At 33.2% G+C, this 14,407-nt stretch overlaps 1 long non-coding RNA gene across 1 annotated transcript; it reads left to right on the top strand.

Annotated features, from left to right (window-relative positions):
* Positions 1 to 659: 659 nt before the first annotated feature.
* LOC140811821 (uncharacterized) lies at positions 660 to 9,293 on the top strand. Its single transcript, XR_012113544.1, has 3 exons — positions 660 to 810; positions 935 to 1,460; positions 9,080 to 9,293. It is a non-coding gene; the product is annotated as an uncharacterized lncRNA (long non-coding RNA).
* The last annotated feature ends 5,114 nt before the right edge of the window (positions 9,294 to 14,407 follow it).

Here is a 14,407-nt window from a genome sequence, read left to right as displayed (position 1 = left end):
TGTATTTTTTAGATATGATAATAAGTATTTTTTATTGAAATTTTTGAATATTTTTGTATTAATTACTTTGTATAAAATATACAAGTATGAATTCAATAAATAAAAATTTTATTGATATTTTTTTCCATAAATGTTTATTTATTAAATAAAAATTTAGATATATTATAATGGTTTATTATTTTATTTTTTGTTTTATTTTTTTTAGTCAAATCTGCGGGTTGTCTCGTCTGACCCACAATTCACCTTGGGTTGGGTTTGGTTGAAGATTTCCGTCCGGTCAGGATTGTGGGCCGCCCCACCCTACCCCCAAATGACTGGTTTTTTTGCAGGCTGTCCTGTCTCATCTTGGATTGGCCCGTTTGATAATTCTATATATAATTTTAATTAATTATCTGTTAATTTTGTGATTTTAAATTATTATTGATATGTTAGATTAAAATAATTAATTACATCTAAAAAAAATTAAAATATATGAAAGTGCGTATTTTATAATATCAAATATTAAAATTTGAAATTTAAATAGTATTATGTTTTTAAATTATCAAGATCAGATTAAAAGAGAGACTTAATTAAGCTTAATTATTTGTGTGAATATAAACCTACAACTGATGTGTTCAACGAAGAAAAAGAAAAAAACTAATTGCTTCATTCCCTCGTCATTCATCTCTCTCGCCATCTCGTCACCACGCCTCCTGTAATCGTAACTCCGACCGCCCCTCTCAGCTAGACGAAGACGTCACCAACCCGAAGCAACTTTAACAGAAGGAAAACAAGCCCGAATTTAGCAAGCGCGATTCCAACATATTTTAGGTGAGTTTGTGCTTCGATTACTTGGGAGTTTTGTTTTCAGTTGAGGTTTTGCTTCATTTTTTTGGGTCTTTCATTGTATTAAACCTCTGTATAATTCATGAGATCAAGACTAACTATATTGCAGAAGCTCATATCCTTTTCCCATGTCTCTGAACCTTCACTGTTAGGAACATATATCATGACTATGTTGGTTCAGATTGTGAAGTAATAGAGACCGAGATTCCAGAAATTGGGGGCTGGCTCTGTGAAGGGTTCGTATGGTTCGGGAAGAGGAGGAACCGTTGGAAGACTAAACCATTGGAGAAGGACTATGATGTCTTGAAAAGCCAATTTGAAACACTGAAATAGGATAACAATGCCTTCTAGTTTCAAAACAAGAAACTTCAATCACATGACAATTCATTTAATCATTTATTTTTCACTTCTTCTTTAAGTGTTCTTTAACTTGTAAATGTTGAATTTTGTAATAACCCCATAATGTAATCAGCCATAGGATCTTTAATTGTTGAGAAATTTGATTCAACCAAGTTGGTAATTTGAATAGTTTTTACTGTTTGATTGCAGTTATTTTGACTAGTATTTACTGCGACTGACCAATTTCAAAGGTGGCAAGCTATCAGGAGCAAGCTTCTTTGATGTGGATTTTAGCGGTAATTCATTTGTTATGGTTGTTTTTCAAGTGTAGTTGTGTCACGTGATGGGCCTGATATGAATTTTTCATGTTTTATGTGAACAAAATTAAAGGTGACAGTAGGGTAGGAAATTTGCTTAATTTCAAGTTTACAGTCGGTAAAAAAGCTGCGGCGGCGGTTTCTTGTAGGTATGTTTATGCGTATTTACGAATTAAAATAATGTCATTGTTGATAAAGTCATCGCTACAAAATACAACAAATGAAGCTATGTAACACAACCATTGTTCATAGATTTATCATGACATTGATGTCTAATTTTGTTGTTTACAACCGTTTTGAAAACCAACCTAGCAGTATTTTTACAACTATTTTGAAGGATTTGACTCATTATTGGTTGGTTAGTTGTACGTATAATGGACAAAGATTGGATGTCAAAAAACAGGTTGTCACATGAATATGAGGTTGGGGATGAGTATTTCTTGCAGTTTGCATCGCGAAACACTTACAATCCTAATGCAATGCCTTGCCCATGTGCAAAATGTGGTAATCTAAAGACGAAGGGCTCATTTGTGTTGTAATTGTATAGATTTAACATATCATACATGGATTTGGCATGGCGAAAGATCAAAGTTCGGGAACTCAATGAGTGATAGTGATCGAGTAGGACAAGATGAACGCAAATATTTTACCGAGGAACCTATAAGTAAGGTACATGATGCGTATGATAGTTATGCTGAGAATCCAAACCAATTCCATAAGCTACTTGAAGATGCCGAGAAACCTTTATATCCTGGAGTTAAAATTTACAAAGTTATTTGAACTTGTGAAATTATATAACTTGAAGGCAAAATATAGTTGGAGTGATAAAAGTTTCATTGATTTACTTAGTTTGTTTGGGCAATTGCTTCCAGATGACAATGAATTGCCTTATCTTTGTAAGATGCAAATAAAAGCTTATGTGCCTTAGGGATGAATTATGTGAAAATTCATGCTTGTCCTAATGATTGTATTTTACACCGGAAGGATTATGAGGATTTTACCAGTTGTCCTATTTGCGGGATGTCAAGGTGGAAATTGGGTAAAGAAATCTCTGGTCAGAGTATGACCTGCATTTTGGAAAGGTGTTTTTTCAGTTGCACATACCATGTCACTTTTATTAGTCAATGATAAATCTCATAATTATCAAATTCATTTTCAACTATCGATATACCAATGGTTTTAGATTCGATCGAGATATATAAGTTTAAGAAACAGTACTGTATGCTAACCATAACTTAAGGTTCTTGCATGCACTATCAGTGATACATAGGGGATCATGTGACAATGCTTCTAGACGCTCTTACCATGATCTGATAGGTGCAATCAGACTTGATTTCTGACATTCTTGATCAAATGGTTTATTAAAAGACTAGGGCTAATAAGGGTGAGCCTGAATAAGAAAAAATTTTGTTCTGAATCACATGAAGTTGTGAACATATTACTAGGTGTAACCCTAAACCATTAATATTGAAGGATCGTGTGCTGGGCACCTTCAAGGTGCTGCAAACAAAATATTCTCCATTAGCTGCAATAGCTCGTGTTCTAAGAATGTTGACACCGATGAATTAAATCGAATTTGGTTAAACAAAAAGGAGGAAAATACTCGAAGTAATCCTTCGCGAAAAAAGCTATTATCTTTGAAATCCTTTTGACTTATGTAAGCTGAATAACTGAAAAACAGAGGACCAGTTCAGGCATATATTAGTTTAGTTATGGTGAGAACTAAAGAGATAATACTTCGAACTGATCAAATCCGTTGGAAAAAATAGTTAATCAGTTAAGTACACAAGATTAGTTTATGTATGTTTGGAGACTTCAACTTCTCTTACGTCACCCCTTCTACCACCACGGATAGGTTCCACTAAAAGGCTTAGATTTATACAAACCGTTGTACAAATCCTACACATCTTAAGACTTACTCTGCTGCCTACCTGAACACCTAGTCTAAACTGAACGCAATACCTTTCATTCAACACTTGTTTAACGTCTGTGTGTCAAAGACTGCATACACAAATTTATTATTTTGTGCAAGACTGTATTTGAGTGGTGGTGTGTGTGTGTATGTGTGAGAACCAAACAATGTATACACCGGGAATGTGTTCTCACACACACTGAGGGAAATGAGCTTCTAAACTAAGCTTATATGACTTGATTATTCCATCTGGGCTGATTGCTTCTTGTAAGATGATAAGCAATAAGCGTGCCCTTTCTTTTTCCACACTTTTCTATTGTTGATGATCTTGGTCTGGTATTTATAGAGGCATTGAGACCGTACACCAAGACTCATCACATGTGATCGTTGTAGCTTGAATGTGTTCCTCGAACTTTGTGCCTCGACTTTTCCGACAGCTCTTCTGGAACATTTTGTCTTTAAGCTTTTCTCCCTACAACAAATTTTTTATTCAACAACTGTCAAACAATGGTTCTGTTGGAATATCGTTGTAATTTATATTTTAACAATGGTTTTAACAAAAACCGTTGTGTATTAACGGTTTTTTCGAAGCTACGACAACGGTAGATGAGAAACTGTTGTAGTTTTGCTTGTTTTTTCGTAGTTACAACAACTGGTTTTCAGAAAACATTGTATTATTATTTAAAAAACAACGGTTTATAAAACCGTTGTCTATTAGCTGTTTTTTTAGACAAACTTTAACGGTCTTAGAAAACTGTTGTGGATTAGTGTGTTTTTTGGACAAACAACAACGATTTTGGCTAACTGTTATTGATTAGCATGTTTTTTTGGAATACAACAATGGTGTTAGAAAACTGTTGTTGATTAGTGGAAAACAACAACGGTTTTAGCTAACTGTTGTTGATTAGTGTGTATTTTTTGGAGAAACGACAACGTTTTTAGCGAACCGTTGTTAATTAGCATATTTGTTTGGAAAAAGACAACGATGTTATATAACCGTTCTTGATTAGCGATTTAAAATTTTGTTAAAATATATATTGTTAAATACATATTTAGTTATAACAGTCAATTTAGATTGTGCTCGTGGAATCAGGCCACTCCGCCACATAATTTAAGTGAGTTGGGTCAAAAAAATAATTTCAACCCAAAAAAAAAAAGCTGGCCTAAGCTGGTCAACCGCGCGGGACTAGGCAGACTAACCCAAGCGGTCCGTGGATGTGGAAAAAATAATTTTTTTTGTATTTTTTAGATATGATAATAAGTATTTTTTATTGAAATTTTTGAATATTTTTGTATTAATTACTTTGTATAAAATATACAAGTATGAATTCAATAAATAAAAATTTTATTGATATTTTTTTCCATAAATGTTTATTTATTAAATAAAAATTTAGATATATTATAATGGTTTATTATTATATTTTTTTGTTTTATTTTTTTTAGTCATATCTGCGGGTTGTCTCGGCTGACCCACAATTCACCTTGGGTTGGGTTTGGTTGAAGATTTCCGTCCGGTCAGGATTGTGGGCCGCCCCACCCTACCCCCAAATGACTGGTTTTTTTGCAGGCTGTCCCGTCTCATCTTGGATTGGCCCGTTTGATAGATCTATATATAATTTTACTTAATTATCTGTTTATTTTGTGATTTTAAAATTATTATTGATATGTTAGATTAAAACAAATAATCATATCTAAAAAAAATAAAATATATGAAAGTGTGTATTTTATAATATCAAATATTAAAATGGTTTCAAATACATTTGAAATTTAAATAGTATTATGTTTTTAAATTATCAAGATCAGATTAAAAGAGAAACTTAATTAAGCTCAATTATTTGTGTGAATATAAACCTACAACTGATGTGTTCAACGAAGAAAAAGAAAAAAACTAATTGCTTCATTCCCTTGTCGTTCATCTCTCTCATCATCTTGTAACACCTCTTGCTCTGATCTCTTAAAATAACAGCGGAATTTAAAAATTTTACTTTTATAGGAAGGAATGATTTAAAATTTCTCTTGACATAAACACATTTTCAATATTTACAACGAAAAGTATATATATACATGATCAACTAAATGATGCAACAAAAGACAAAACATCATTTTAATGATCATGCTAAAGTACTAGCAAAATACTCTTCTTCCTTCCCTCTCTTATGCATATGACACTGTCTCCAATCAACGTCCTGGTCCGTCGCTCTTATCTGCATCACATGAATAACTGAAATGAGTATAAAACTCAGCAAGTGGAACTCTTACATAGCAATGTACATATCATACTCTGTAAAACATGGCTTTGAAATCATAAATACCATCAACTTTGAAATATGAACTCTGAAACATGAATATCATAATAATAACGATGGTATTTCTCTTTACTCTGGTGGATTGATATCAATAGTATCTCTGTCTGTGGTGCTCGTATCCCATCGATATAAATCGATAACTCTGTCGGGATATAAGCCTATGGTCGTTGATCAACTAATTGCATGCAATCTCTGACTATGTATCTATCAATCCATAAAACACTTGAACTCTCTCTTGGGCATTTTATCAAACACTTTGCATACTCTTTCTTTTGTATTCCTTTTACACAATTGAGACATTCAATTGCCTCTAGTATACAATCAAGTGTATCAATACATAATATGAATCAAATGGAAGGGAATAACATGTTAAAACCATTGAAAGACAATACATATATGATCATGTGAGCACAAAGAATGAATTTCCACTTACAACCACTTGGAACACTTGAATCTATACTCTTGGTACAAAACCTACAACAATAAACCATGAATTGCACCATAAACATCTCAATAATCATGAAACCATACCATAAACTCCATAAAGCCAACATAATCAAACATCTCCATATTTCCCCAATACCATAAACCAAGAAATAACCAAAGCCACAAGCTTACCTCATTGAACTCAAAATAACCTTGTTTTCTCTTCAATAATCCAACAAGAAGATTGAATCTAAGAAAGGAAAGAAAGAAAATGGAACCCTAGCTTCCCTTGAGCTGAAGAAATCGAGAAAGAGGAGAGAAATGAGGGAAAAATGAACCAACTCATGTATTTAAGCACTTAAATCCAAAAACACGGCTTTACTGTTCACAGACCGCGGGTGCGCTCCATAAAGGACTGCGGGTGCGCTCTTGCTACGGGAAAACAACCGAAAATCTTAAGCATGAGACCGCGGGTGCGCTCCATTACGGACCGCGGGTGCGCTCCTGCTTCGGTCATGCCACCGCGTACTCTGCGCACAGCGTCTTCAAAGATCGCCTCCGAAACTCTTCTTCCCGTCATAGTTTGGAAAAATGGTAAACTACAACGTTGTAGCACTATGTCGTTTCCTGAACCTCTCAAAATTTCAGATCATTTGGAGGTTGGAGTAAAACGTTATGCTAAATCTCCCAACATGTGTCACTAGAGGAACGTCAAAACACACGACACACTTCGGGGCACTTTTGGCTTACCTTCCACAATGATTTGAACAAAACTAAAAATAAGAAAGTTATACCTCTATGTCTTATCTAACCGCTCCAATTAAACTCATACCAATTGGCTCAATATACGAATTATCATGAATTTAATCGTAACGACGCTACAATCAAACTACACAACATCTATCATCAACAATACTATAAATCATAAATCGCCATCCTTAACATAAATTATACTTAAACTTACCCAAATAGCCAATAAACATAAGAAATCCTAAACCATACCGATCACCAAGCTTGGATATTACACATCTCGTCACCACGCCTCCTGTAATCGTAGCTCCGACCACCCCTCTCAGCTAGACGAAGACGTCACCAACCCGAAGCAACTTTAACAGAAGGAAAACAAGCCCGAATTTAGCAAGCGCGATTCCAACATATTTAGGTGAGTTTGTGCTTCGATTACTTGGGAGTTTTGTTTTCAGTTGAGGTTTTGCTTCATTTTTTTGGGTTTTTCATTGTATTAAACCTCTGTATAATTCATGAGATCAAGACTAACTATATTGCAGAAGCTCATATCCTTTTCCCATGTCTCTGAACCTTCACTCTCAGGAACATATATCATGACTATGTTGGTTCAGATTGTGAAGTAATAGAGACCGAAATTCCAGAAATTGGGGGCTGGCTCTGTGAAGGGTTCGTATGGTTCGGGAAGAGGAGGAACCGTTGGAAGACTAAGCCATTGGAAAAGGACTATGATGTCTTGAAAAGCCAATTTGAAGCACTGAAATAGGATAACAATGCCTTCTAGTTTCAAAACAAGAAACTTCAATCACATGACAATTCATTTAATCATTTATTTTTCACTTCTTCTTTAAGTGTTCTTTAACTTGTAAATGTTGAATTTTGTAAATAACCCCATAATGTAATCATCCATAGGATCTTTAATTGTTGAGCAAGTTGATTAAATCAAACCAGCTAACCCAATTTACATATTCCAATAAATCAACTGAATACATAAGTGTGTATAGCCGAACGTTATATTGCTGAAGAGGCTGTGGAATTTTGCTCGGACTACATGTCTAGTGTAGATACAATTGGTATCCCAACAATGCATCGGAGAGTACAACTCACTAAGCCTCTGTCTGGTTCAGTAATGCACTACACTAGTGATGATGAGTTTAATCAAGCACATCGTTATCTATTGGAAAATGATGTTGAAGTTGATACTTATATCGAGTAACTTCTTTGACTTAGTAATACTTTCTTGCTATTTTTTTAACATTCAATTGGTTAACTTATCCTTAATCATTTCATCTGGGAACACATGAAATTTTTGGATGCAAAATTTCCTCATAATGCTAAGTCCAAAAGGTGGTTACAAGATGGCATAACCGAACCTTTATTAACTGGTTATGTGATAGTGTAAGCTGCCTAAATATAAGTATTATGGGGATTTTTAAAACTTAGAGATAAATTTTAGCACTTTGTGAAATGTAGGTTGCCAGTACAGTTGGAAATTCCACTAGTGAAATTTCAGAAAGATTGAAGTGGGTAGCACGCGGACCTAGCAAACAAGTGTTAAAGTACTCTAGTTATTTGATTGATGCGGTCACTTATCATACAAAAGAGCGAGATGATATACGAGTTGTGAAAAATTCCGGAGTAAGCTTAGTCGCAACGACAATGCAAGTTGCTAGTGCAAAGGATAAAAATCCAGTTGTGTCAGACATAAGGATATTAACGGTATTAAAGTCGATGATCTTGGTTTCACGTTGGTAAACCTGAAGAGAATTGTATTCAAGTCTGACTCTTTTATCTTGGGCAGTAAAAAAAAGCAGGTGGTTTTACTTTGAATATCCTTAAGATCATGCATGGCATGTTGTACTTGCAATTCCCACTAGAGAGAGTACATTTAATACATGAATGGTGATGAATTGGAAAATGCTGTAACCCACTACCAATATTTTACACGAGGGTTTATATCAATGGATGTTGATGGAATAGATGAAAATTAGCCGCCATGCATTCGTGAAGATTGTGATGGGTATTGGGTTGACGATAATTAAGTGCAATCCTGAATGACTTGAACCAACATAATATGTTACATTCCTTACTGTTCTACATATTACAGTTTCATGTAGAAAGAAAAATAAAGAAGTGAATACTAATTTTTTTATGACACGCGTTGCATAGTACATTTTTGTGATTGTCTAACAAATTGTAAATGCTTGCAGGATGTCAAAGAATGAGAAGCCTAAAAAAAATACTGCGTATTTTGCCACTGACAATAGTTGTGGGAGCAAAACAGTTTTGGAATCTACAAAGACCGAAACAACAAGATCATCTAGAGGTAGTACACGTTTGGATAGGCTTGTTAGGCAAAGGGTTTATGGAATTATAAAGGATGTAAGGTTCAAAAAATTGGGATAGCCAGCAGGAGAATTTGCAGGTGAGATGCAAAGTTATATTGGAGTTCTTGTTCGAGAAAAGATAACGATAAATTATCAGACTTGGAAGAAGATTCCAAATGATGTCAAAATATTAATATGGGAATCGGTTATTAATGTAAGTTATAATGTTTTGACTATTTTAATTAGTTTTCGTATGGTTATGATATGTTTAATATTATGGGTTAATATGACTTCTACAGTTGACGTACAATATTGATCAAATCTGGAAGAAGGGATGTCTGAATTCTGCAAATAACAAGTGGCGACAGTATAAAGCTTTTCTTACTCAAAAGTTCATTCTTAGCAAGCAGGATAAAACTGAGGATTTGAAAGTACCACCTACTGTGTTTCGTATTACACGAGATGATTGGAATTGATTTGTAATCAGTCGCTTATCTGATGACTTCATGGTAAGATTCTTAATTTGTTATTTTCAAATAAGTAGATCATAAAAAATTATTTCTATTGAAATATGATATTGTGGGCAATGTTCAATTAACTAGAAAGTAAGTGATGAACAAAAGAAGAGAAGAAAGAAAAACCTATATCCCCATTATATGTCTCGCAAAGGATATGCACGTTTCGCCGACAAAATAGTAAGTATGTTTTAATAAATCTGCCTAAATATAAATATCATACATATTGTTCGTAGGCAGATAAGTAGTGACGTGTATGAGAAAATTGATGCAATGAAAAAAGCTATAATTTTGTTACTTAACGGTGAATTCCTACCTCAGCTGTTTATCACTATTGTTCGATATTTTCTGCGTTCAGACGACCACACTGTTACGAAACTCTTACTGTTTTACTTTGAAATTATTGAGAAAGTTTGCAGAACAAATTAAGCAGAGAAAGGGAGTAAATTCGGAAAGTTTACTAAATCCATGCTATTGTTTGTAGGCAAATGAGTTATTTGACAATGATGAGATAAATCGAGCAGTTATGTGGAAGAAAGGACATGTCAATAAGAAGGGTCAATATAAAGGCGATGAGTTGAAATCGGCAATAAAAATGATTGTAAGCAAACAATACATGAAAATGAATAATTTTTCTTCATTATAACTGTTTTCAGTAATTATCTTGTTTTTTTTGTGCATGACATGATGATTATGTGCAACGAAAACTCAAGGGTACGTTGCAATTTGAAGAGGGAAAGAATGATGTCTTTACGAAAGCACTAGATTCACATGAACATGCTGGTCGTGTGAGAGGTGTTAGAGGTCATATCAATCCAAGCATCTACTTTAATATTGGTAGAATATGGAAGAGTCCTCTTGTTGATGACCATATAATCCTTCATAAAAAAAGGAGTTGATGGCGACGAAGATATTATTCTTAGAACAAGATGCACGCATCATAGAACAAAATGCACGCATATCAGTTCAAGATGCATGCATACTGAGACTTGAAGAAATGTTCAAAAAGGGTGCAAGCAACTTTGAGATTGAAGAAAAAGGTATTTGCTCAGAAAGTTGCATCCCACGACTGACGATAAAATCAAAGAGTGTCTCGAACTATACAACTTCGAATGATGATGACGTGAAAGCTTTGAGCAATGCTGATTTTCTGCAGGTAAATATTTAATTGTGGTTATATTACTTTGCAGTATTTTATTAGGATTGAATCTGGCTAAATTCTAGTTGTATTAGCTTTGATCAATGAAAAAGGTAGCTGATTATTGCAATTGTCCATGACTATGATTTGTATCAATTTATAACATGATTATTTGACTTCTAGGGTAAGCCGGTTGCATTGGCATTGGAATCTAGGACCAATATTGTTGCCTATGGTACAATTGTCCATGTCAATGCAGCTAATAAATTACTTCATGGTGTTCTATTACCCATGAGTTTCATGCACATATTCATTGATATTGCAATGGACAAATTATCACATTTGTCATTTCCAATTCCAAATGAATGTGATACTGTTGGTGATGCTCTAAGAACATATGTAGCTTGGCCAGAACACTTGGTAGTAATGCAAGATTAGGTAAATGTCATAATATATTTAAATTTAAATTAGCATAAGAATTCAATAATGCAGCTAACATGTGTACATTTGCAATGTTTAGAAGCTTCAAAGGAAGAAAAATGTCGACCACAGAAATAACATTGGTTTGTCTTCAAGTGTGCCAAGATCTTTGCATCTATTGTATTGTTATTGTAAACGTGCTCTAGAAGATGAACAAAATCTATCACTACTTTTTGATCATGATTTCTTTGACGAGGATTACAAACTACTTGTGCACCTTGAAGAAATCATTCATTTCTATAATTTGGATCCATTATTTGCCAATTGTATAGTTGTGTACATGTGGTAAGTCTTCTTCTTTTGTTTGTTTACCAATTAAACTGTATAAACATAATTAATTTATCATATTCACATTATTCTGTTTGAAATTGTCGGCATCTTTATAAAAAGATGAAAAAAGATAACAAGACCGAAAAGTTTAGATTTGTGAATCCACATATGATCCCATACATGTCATATGTGACCAAACTTGACAAAAACGGTAAAATCGAACACTTGAATGAAAGAGCAAGTGTTCTGGCCGAAAGACTGAGTGGTGCATCAAGAAATCAACTAGTTTTGGTGTCAAAAAATGTTGGGTGAGTCAAAATTAAAATATTAAATTTAGTTTATTTTCTCAATAGTTTATCATTTTAGCGTAGGTTCGGTGATTAAGGGCTGGAGTCGAAATTAGCGTAGGTTCGAATCATTTTAGGACTAGAACTCTTGGTGCAGAAAAATTCAGTAGCTTCCTAGAAGTGTTCAAAGGACTAAATGGGCTTGATTTGGGTAGAATATGGTTTAATTAGGTGTTGTTAAGCTTTCTTCAGTTTGGTAAAATTTGGTTAAGTTTCGAGTCCATACGAGTCAAAACCGGGAAGTACGCCTAAGTTTAAAAAAGAATCGGGGAATCTATCAAAAAACTAAGTTTTAAGCCTAAGGAATTTTTATGGGAGTGTTTTAAGATTATATGTCAAGTTTGGAAAGATTTGGGATGTCGTTTCGAGGTCTAAGGAGAAATACGAAAAATTATACTTTTAGGGGTAAAACGGTCGTTATACACCCAAAATTAGTAAACGTCATGGCAGTGTCCTGAATGCTTTTTTATATGCTAATTTGATTATTTTCAATGATTATGGATGTTTATGAATTTTTTTATGCTAATATGTCAATTTTAAATGTTTATAAATTTTTAGCATGTTAATATGTTTATTTTTAATGTTTATGGATTTTAATATGTTAAAATGTTATTTTAAATGTTATGATTTAATATGTTAAAATGTTGGTTCTAAATGTTTATAGATGTTTTTATGATTTAATATGTCAAAACATTTATTTTAAATATTTTATGATTTAATATGTCAAAACATTTATTTTAATTATTTACTTTAAATGTTTATGATGTTAAAATGTTTATTTTAAAAAGTTTATGTCTTTTTATGATTTTTATATGTTAAAATATTTATTTTAAATGTTTATGGATTTTATTATTTAATATTGACATTTAAAGGATACGTTGCATGCTTGGTTTAAAAGAAAAAAGTTATATGCATGTTTAATTTTTATTAAGTGGTGGAAATACGAAATGTTGAAAGAGGTGAAGGGATTGTGACTAAATACGATGATATGTTGGTGATATCGTGAGGGTTATGGTCCTAGTTGGAGGCCAACGATCGTGTTTCCTTCGATACGGATACTAATACGAATACGTTAATATGTTAGCACGTTGGCCAATGCCCAGTTGACCGGTGAGAGTGTTGCTGATGTCTCCGCCGCCCAGTACTGTGGTTTTCTCTAGATGGCCAATAAGAATACGAATACGAGTCACAATCACGATCTGAATTCAACAAAACACGAATATGAATATGGATACGAATATGAATATGTTTATGTTTAGATGAAAATATTTATGTTTAAAGTTGATGCATCATTATGAAATGTTTTTATTTAAAGTTTATGCATCATAAAAATGTTTACGAAAATTTTATGTTTAAAGTTTATGCATCTTCATGAAAACGATATTTAAAGTACAATTATTTTTACGGTGCATGCGATCTATATATATAGTACTTGTTATCAAGATTATGGTGTGTTGAGTCTTTAGACTCACTAGGTGTGATTGATGCAGGTGATTATGATAATATTGTTTAATGGATGTCTTGATGGTTGATTTGACAGGACTGAAGGTGCACATAACCCGAGGACCGACGCTAGTTTTCCGCACTAGTTATGGATTATGATTTTAAGTTATGTTAAAGATATTTTATGACTTTTATTTATGGTATGAGAGATTTTGAGATGTTATAATATGGGCTATACTTTTCAAATAATGTTTTTAGGTTTGGTAAATTTTTGGCGATTTTACGATTTATACTAATTTCCTTTGAGTTGCAAATATTAGTTGGTTGTTTTATTTTAAAAATGGTGTCAAGGTATTTTAAAGTGTATATATGTATATTTTGAATTATGAGGATTAAGGAGGAAAAAAAAATTGTGCGTTTTAAGAAAAACGAATAGCAAACGTTTCACTATTTTTCTCATATCACGAACCAAACGGTACCTAAATGCATATATTGATAGTGTTCAATACAAATACATGACATCACTTGACAAAGTCATGTTTGATTATATGAAAATGGAGGAAAGTCATGTTAATAAAATTATAAAAACTAATTATTACAAGGAAAATTGGTTTTAAATCCCCAAACCCAAACTCAACTTTATCCTAACTTCCTACCCCTCAAAACTTTTCCCAAACTCCCTAAAAACCCAAAATGTGACAAAAACACCCTCATATTCAAGTGATTGATGTTCTGGGCCGAAAATGGTATCAGAGTCGAGGTAAAGTTATTTCAAACATACAAACTTTGTATGTTTGAGGAGGAGAAATCTTCTCAAATTACATGAATCCTAACCCAGGTTCGAGATTATTTATTTCCAAGAATTATTCCAGAACTCTGGAATATTTTAAACAAGAAGATCTAACTATGGTTAGATATCAATAAGGAACTTATCAGAGTCCTAAGGTAAACTTATGATTCAAAATAACAGGTTCTTGGATATAGTATCGGATTCCTCTAAACTGTCCCGAGATCTTAG

This window comes from Primulina eburnea, chromosome 1 (genome assembly GCF_022965805.1).
Source record: "Primulina eburnea isolate SZY01 chromosome 1, ASM2296580v1, whole genome shotgun sequence".
NCBI lineage: Eukaryota > Viridiplantae > Streptophyta > Magnoliopsida > Lamiales > Gesneriaceae > Primulina > Primulina eburnea.
Note: the sequence above shows the minus strand (reverse complement) of the source record. Positions and strands in the feature narration are given on the sequence as shown.